The sequence below is a fragment of the Lonchura striata genome, chromosome 1 (assembly GCF_046129695.1).
Source record: "Lonchura striata isolate bLonStr1 chromosome 1, bLonStr1.mat, whole genome shotgun sequence".
Lineage (NCBI taxonomy): Eukaryota > Metazoa > Chordata > Aves > Passeriformes > Estrildidae > Lonchura > Lonchura striata.
This window is the reverse complement of record NC_134603.1, coordinates 115,599,947-115,607,956: the sequence shown is the minus strand read 5'-3', so window position 1 is coordinate 115,607,956 and position 8,010 is coordinate 115,599,947. Positions and strand designations below refer to the sequence as shown.

Genomic DNA, 8,010 nt, shown 5'->3' with positions numbered 1-8,010 from the left:
TTTACCTCAAAATTATATTTATTTTAAGTGTGCAGTAAATCAATCAATAGAATAAAATATGTAAGTATCTCAAACATACCATCCAAAAGGGCTTAAATTCCAATTAGCCTGAGTCAACAGCAGAGTAAAAACCCATCACAAGAGAATTAGGATGGACACCTTTGTTTTATGTATCTTCTGAAGGGGTGGTGCTTTCTCACTAAATCAGTGCAAACAGGCTGGGTGTCTCTCATTGTCTGACAGCAAATAACACCCAAGCTGTACAAGAAACAGGGCAGACAAGAAGTGAGTGTCCAGTGGCCTGTGCTGATAGTTCTTCATAATACTCCCAACCTGGATTTCATTGTACGCCTGGAGTCATGTGAATGAATTGCATAGATTTCACAGCAGTGAAACTGGATAATGCTGAAATAAAACGTCCTGGAACATGTGGCACGTCATATCATTAGAAAGCATAAAACTGTTTCATTTCTGCCTATCTCCTGGCTACATGGATTTTTCTCCTGTGATTTGCCATAAGCTGGTAGAAATCTGAGCACTGAAAGGTAACACTTCCATTTTGAATAATGGATGGGAAGAGCAGCTGCCTTCAATCCCAGCATGTGCAAAGGAGAGGTGTTTGGCATTCAGGTTAAATGAAACATGGTTCGCTTTCAGTCCGTTCTAACTTGATTTTAGAGGCCTGCTTTGGGTAAGGACTTTGAGATATTCTTGATCTATCAGTCTAACCCTGCTCTTACTGAAAACAATTCCAGAACTAGATTTTAAGAGGAGAACAATAGGGTGACACACAGCATAATGGTATTTCTGTCAGAGTTCCCCATGTCTAAATTGAATTTATGTATTTGTTATATTTACCTGTTACTTACAGTATCTGTTTTAGGTGTACCGCTCTGACCTGTGTGAGCAGTCCTGATTGTTTAGGTGGATGTAGCTGCCAGAATCTGCTCAGTCAAACCCACATTGCACTCGGATGTTGGTCGTGCTGTTTGTTGCTACTGCATGTTTGCTTTTCTCACTTGGATGAGAGTCATGTAGTGTCCTTCATCCTACAGCTTTTCTTTGTGCCTGTTCCAGCTTCCTTCTCATCTTTGTGTAGCTGCACCTACCTGTATGTGCTGTTTTGTAGTGGCCCTTAAAAAGAGTTCTTCATATCAGAAGGTAGATGTGTGTAAATGCTCACACATGCTCATCTACACAGACAAACCCCTACTTACTTTGCTTTTGAATGTTTGTGTGCTTTGTAAGGTGCTGGGAATTTTGCACAGGATTTTAGCAAGGCCACCAAAAGGATTAATGTTTAGCTGCCTTTGCACTAGCTAATGTCTGTCTATCCATTTAAAGCTGTCTGGCTGCAAAGCTAGTGCATAGATTTCTTCCAACCTGTCCTCCGTGCCTGCAATGGTATGGGGTAATTGAAAACATTGATACTGTTTCAGGGGAATAGTATCACATCCATGCTTCCAGTCCCTGAAGCTCTGAAATGCCAAGTTTGTAAAGAATAGTGCATATGTCACATTCAGGTGAAAGTAATAGTGACATTAATTGAACTAGTTTGCCCTTTCTTTCTCCAGATCTGGGTTTATTATAAAGCAAATTCTTGTCATAGAAGCATACTTTAGCTCTCAGCAAGATAGGTTTATTTTCTGTATGATTTGTGGTTTTGAGGAATTTGTGAGTATCTTTCAGTTTGATGATTACTGAGTATGGCCATGGGGTAGGCTCAGAAAGTACAGCCTTGGGGATTTACAGTTTGCTCTTTTGCTATTTAAAGGCTGGAGATAGCTGGAAAGCAAGCCAAATCTGTTAGCAAGCACTGGCTGGGTTCCTGATCTACATCATTTTAAATACTAGCATTTGAAATGCAAAATCAAACACAAGCACTTGCATCACAGCTGCTCAGGACTGTGAAGGTTTTTTTGTTTTTTTTTAAACATGCTGTTCTTTTTTTGTGGTACCCACTTCCTGTATTGTTGCATTGAGAAACAAACCTACATGTATTGTGATCCATGCTTTAGGAGGCTCTAAATACTTGAAAGAAAGTGAGCACAAAGCAAGCTGCTCTTTACTGTGGTTGCTGAGCAGAGCCAGCCTTGGCTGTGCTTGTGCTTTGGATTAAAGCCCAGGTTTTATAGAAGTATTTTTAGTTGTATTTTTAAACCGAATTTATATTTTTTTCCTGATTTCTACTTACTGTGCAGATTTTCAATGGAATGTGACAGACATACTTTGGATATTTTGTTGTTTCTGGGCTTTTATAAAATTTAATGTAGATGTTATCAACATCATTTTCTTCAAGCTTCAAGCTAGGTGGTAATTGCAGCAGTGCTTGGTCGTGCCAGTCTTCCCTTGTCTTTGTTTAGTCTCACCCTCCCGTTTTCTTTATCTGCATTTTTTCAGGCTGTAGGCTGCTATAGATAAGGAATACCTTTCGTTAGTCCCAGAACTTTAGCCAGCATGGAAAAAAAGGATCAGCATGCTGCCATGTGCATTTAGCCTTGTCTTACATTTGATGCCCAGCAGGGAGGTTAAGTGGAATAAAGTCTTCAGAGCATTCATACTCTTGGGCTTAATCCTTATGCTACTCCCATCTTTATTCATATATAGACTGTTTTAAAATAGCAGAAGCTGGAGTGTTTCTTAGTGGTATTTCCTGGTGCAGTTGCTCAGTCTGCTTTAAGTCTCTAGGAAAGTGATCTTGGTTGCTAATAATGATCTTTAACCCATTACTGCTTAAGCTTTGTAACAAAAGCTGCTTATGTTGATTCTAATGTATTCCTTCTCTGGAGCTGAAGTATTCTATACTTAGGTGTAGTCTATGTAGTTACTATACTTACATAACTTTTCCCCCTCAGAAATTTTATCTCCCTTATGAACATTATTCACAGATGCATTAAAAAAACTGGTAATTCAGTTCCTTGAAACCATTTGATAGAGGAATGTGCAGTTTCCAGGTATGACAATGTCGAGGTGTGTCTTTTCTTCCAAAATACGACATGGTTGCCTTGACAAGACTGGGCAAGGCTAGAACAGAAGTGTTTGCTAGCAGGCACAATTAATTTTCTGAAAGCAATCTGATTAGAGTGGAATGGGGTTGCACTGCAAACCCTACAGGTAAATTGTTTTAAGTGTTACCTTGTATCTACTATGTGTGGAGAACAGAGGGAACAGAATGCAAAGTATTGCATTTGTTGAAACATAAGGAACGAGCCTATGTCAGTTTTAACCAGTGCAAGAGATGGTAATACACTGCACTGTAATACAGAAAGAGTGAAGACACAGCTGTTGAGAGTTGATTGAAGCCCCTTTTGGCCTGTCAGTCTGTACCAGGCATGGCTTCACAATAACAGCTTAGAGCACAACATTCCTTTCAAAACTAAAACCTGGAAAATGTCTCCTTAGAGATCTTAGTAGTTGCTGAAATAGAAGAGAGATTTCATAAGCACACTTGGTGTTATCAAAATGCATAGAGATAAAACCATTGCTGTTGAAGTTTGCTTTTCATTCCATGTATTGTTTCTACAAGCAAGAAATGGAAAACTAAGATGAGAAAAATATTCTGTTCATGCGTTATAGACAACTTACACAGAGGTAATATGCACTTCACTCACTTTCCTGTGGGATCATGAGAGTTCATGAAAATGTGATGATGATTATGAGAAAGGCTGGCAAGAGAAAACTGCAACTTCCTCAGGGTTGCACATACTGTATTTAACAAGTGAGAAGTAATCAGAAGTGTTGGCTACCTTCTCATCAGTTTGTGATTTTTCTCAGAGCTGAGCTAATCAGGATTAGATCTGACTAAGTAGTCAGAGGTAAGCCTTTAAAGCAAAGCTCCTCAAAATGCTCTTCCTGAATTTCTGAGGGAATTATCTTCATTCTCTTTTGCAAGTGCAGATTCAGAGCTAGAAGTGGGAGCCCTAGCTAATGGCAAGGTAGCCATAACCCTGGCTATTAACATTTTTATGTAATCTTAAAATAAGTATAGTGCTGCTAGCAGCTCTGCCCTGTTGTCACCAGAGGCAGAGGTTAAATTAAAATAATTGAACAAGAACACTCCAGGGACACTCCTGACTCCAGATGTGATTTTATTCATCTGATATAGGTGGACTGGAAATCTTCCTGGTTTCCTTCTGTCCGAGAGCTTGCATGTTGTACCCAAGGTCTCTTCCCTAGCACAAAGTCAGCATCACTGTTTTGGGTCTTTTTTTTTTTTTTTTTTAATTGCTACTGTAATCAATCCTAAAGTGAAGAGTAGTGGATGTGGTTACATGAATTCTGAAGAGACATTAGTGTGAAATGACCATGTTTAGCTAGAGCCTGTCATGTCAGCATGTGGGCCGGATCAGGAGAGCATCCGAGGAACAGTGAGCAGATATTGGGAGGTTTGAACATCTCTGTTCTTGTAATGTTGGAGCAGTAATTAGGCCCAGGGTGCATGGACAGACAGATTTTAGGAAACAGAATGGGAACACTTGAGAAGCTCATCTCAAGGTAGCTTGTGTTAATTACTGAGTTAGACTAGACTGATTTAAAACTCATTATGTTTTAATGACTGGGAACTCTACACCAGGTAACCAGGCTTCACATGAGTCCTCCTTGAATGCATCACTAAAAATGAGAATGTGGTTTATTGCTACAGAAGTTATATGGTGAATGATCAGAGAATCTAAACTATTCAAGGCAGCCTGCTTGAGTCAGGAAAAAAGCATTTCAACTGGACTGTTAGAAGGCAGTTCCTCAGATTGCTGGCCTTACTGGACATACCTTAAGGAACCAGTGACATCATTCCCTGGGACTGCTTGTTGTCTACCTGCTTCTGTGTGTTAAATTCACATTTTAAAAAAGGAAATGTATGCACAGACAACACCTGAGCAGGAAAAATGTTTAATTTTCAAGTTGCTTTCAGTTCTGAAGTATTAGTCTTATCATATGATTTATCTCTATTCAATGCCGTTTTCTTGGGTATCTCCAAGTATTGACAGAGCTTTGGAAAGATAATTTTGCTTTCAAAGGAATTATCTGTTTTAGATGATTAGTAAAATATCTTGAAATCCAGTAGGCAAATTACAAGAAATAGCTGATCTTCAGTTTAATATGGATTTAGAGTGTTTGGGGTTCGTGGTGATTTGGGTTGGCAATATTTTAAATTTTCTGTGCTGCCTTTGAATGAACACAACTTACTGCATCTGCTTTAGTCCAATATTCTTGACTGATTTTAGTGAATTGGTGGCTTTTTTTGGAACAACTTAAGTCAGGGGATTCACTACCACACACACAGGGTAAATGTAGTTTCTCTGTGTAGTGATCATGGAGAGTCTATGCTTCTCTTTGTCACTCATCTTAAAAAAATATTTTCAATCACATAAATGAGTAACTGGGAAATAGTTGTTCCTTTTTCAAGGCAGGGATCCACAGAGAGCAAGTACATGGGCATGTAGTCCTGCCTCTTCTTCACTTCCCCAAATTCAGAGGTGGACTTGAACTGCATCGCTCACACTCAGATGAGGGAGACTGAGGATCTGCAAATCCTCTGTTCCCCTCTCCTAGAGAGGCCCTTGTTCATGGCTCCCTTTCTATGCTCTTATAAAAACACTGTGGAATACTTGTCCTTGTAGTAAAGGTGTCTTCACCAGCATTTTTTTTTTCCTTTTCTATGTGTATTCTTATCACTGGTTGTCTTACACTGGATTCCTTTATATATTGGAGTATTTTTGCAGGCCGGAGGATGTCACCTATAAATCAGCTGCTGGCTAGATACATACCTTGAAATACCCATTTAGGTATCTCAGTGTTGTTCATTGCTGTTGATGAAGATAATTTGTTAAATCCTGCATTTCGGCAGTGATAAGCTGATGTAATCCACTTACTTATATTTCCCTTACTTGTATACATGAAGAAAACCTTCACTAGTAATTTCAGACAGACCATAAAAGAAGTATTCTAGCACAAGAAGGATGCTTGCATGCAAGAAATCATAGAATCATTTAATTTGAACAAGACCTCTAAGATCATTGAGTTAACCTGTGAACCCAGCACTGCCATCTTCACGACGTAACTGTGCCCCTAAGTGCCATACCCACATTTTTTTTGAACACTTCCAAGGTATCAAAGTAATACCTGGTTTAAATTAATAATTGCTAACTTCAATATTTTTTGTTGCACTACCTGCTGGAACAATGAATAATGAAATTATGACCTCCCTGATTACTCCTTCACTGAAACAGCAATCATAGCATCACTTAAAAAGAAAGCCCAGCAGTTTGATGCATGACCTTCATTTGCACACACTGATGCAGCTTGTTTCCTGGGCCTCTGATTGAATCCTTGTGAAGATGGCAAGTGAGTAATTATTTGATTGGTACATTCAGAGAATAACACTGCTTTTGTAGCATCATAGATTTGATATATTTAGTGACCACTGATGGTTTTTTTTTAATAATTGTCTGTATCTATGAGACATGCTCTTGTATGCTTCTGTGTGTGTATGTATAAATATATATAATCAGGTTTCTAATGTGCTGAGAAGATGAAGGTTAAGCTATCACATCCTCATCTTCATAGTATAAACTGATCCGTTAACATGACAAAGAGGATGGTTACCAGAAGCTATCAAATTCTTGTAAATGCCAAGAACAGTGAAAACTGAGGATATGCTCTCTGTAGAAAAATCTACATGGAATAAATTGCTCTTAAAAATACCCCCACTGCAGCCAGGACAACAAATTGAGTTTGTACTTTTCTTGATCATTAAGGTGAGCCAACCTCAAAGTTTATAGGAAAATAAGCTTTTTTATTGTAGGGATGGATGGGGATATCTGTATAATTAAAAATCTCACATCATAATTGTCTGGCATTATGCCAGACATTTGCAAATATATGATGGACTTCATTCACCTCAATATCAGTAATTAGAGCCACATCCATCACAGAGCATCCTCTACTTACTCCAAATGTAGTACTGCAAACCACAGGGCTGTGCCAGTTCACATAATTTACATACCAGGGATGCCCTCAGCAGAAAGACTATTTTAGCTGCACTATGAGCTGTTAGAAAAATCCTTCTTGGTATGTTTTTCTTATCATTCAAAGAGCTTAGATATCCTAACTCCTATAGGCTCTTCTCCAATATCCTAAAATCCCCAAATGAAAACCTTTCTTTCTTCTAAAATTCTCTTTTCCCTCACTCATCTAGGGAAGAAGCATTATCCATGCTCAGTAGCTAGTTAGCAGGGTGATAAATGACTTGACAGGATAAGCTTTCTCAAGACATGGCATAAATGGAATAAGCCTTTGTTTTGAGGAAATCCCAATCCCTCCAAAAGGCAGCCCATCATCCATCCCCTGAGTCCTATAGTCTCTCACCATGCACTGTTCTCACACAGCCCAAAGCCTGCAATTTTCATAGAAAACGAAGTGAATTGAGAAATTTAACTAAATTTGTCTTTCTGATTCATTTAAAAATCCCAGCAGGTTTTACTAGGCCAGCAGCAGAAAACACTCTGCTCCCTGTAAATACATGTAGTCTTAACAGAAGCATGATTCTCTCTCCCCTGTTTCTTCAAACTCCCGCTTCTCTTGCAAAGGATGTTTTTGGGAAGCTAGAACTGGAGGATTCACTGCATCACTGCAGGTATTTTTTCATGCACTGACACAAGGCCGACCAGTTATCAGGAGCTTTGCATGCTGTTTCTTTGCATATCTGTAACACTAATGTTCTAAAAGCATCCAATGATTTACAGTCTTGAGCAGTGTTCTGTATATCCAAAAACACTGTGCTTCCACCTCTGTGTCCTGTTTTGAGTTGAACTTGACTGTGTTTTGTACTAGGGAGAATTGTTTCTTTGCTTTTGTTTTGTTTCAGGGCTAAGACTGCTCTGTGAATACAAACATCAAGGTCATTTTGTTCTTTGTTGCACAGAAGTCTTTTGGCACTTGTCTAGATGCAAAGATAAACTGCTGATTTGAAAATACCAATGCTGTAATGCTCAGCTGCTTGCAGATTTCAGG

At 38.9% G+C, this 8,010-nt stretch overlaps 1 protein-coding gene across 1 annotated transcript in view; it reads right to left on the bottom strand.

The window, feature by feature from the left end:
• Window positions 1-8,010, bottom strand: part of OSBPL10 (oxysterol binding protein like 10) — a 492,302-nt gene that overhangs the window by 162,097 nt on the left and 322,195 nt on the right. The gene's annotated exons all lie outside the window — the stretch shown is intronic.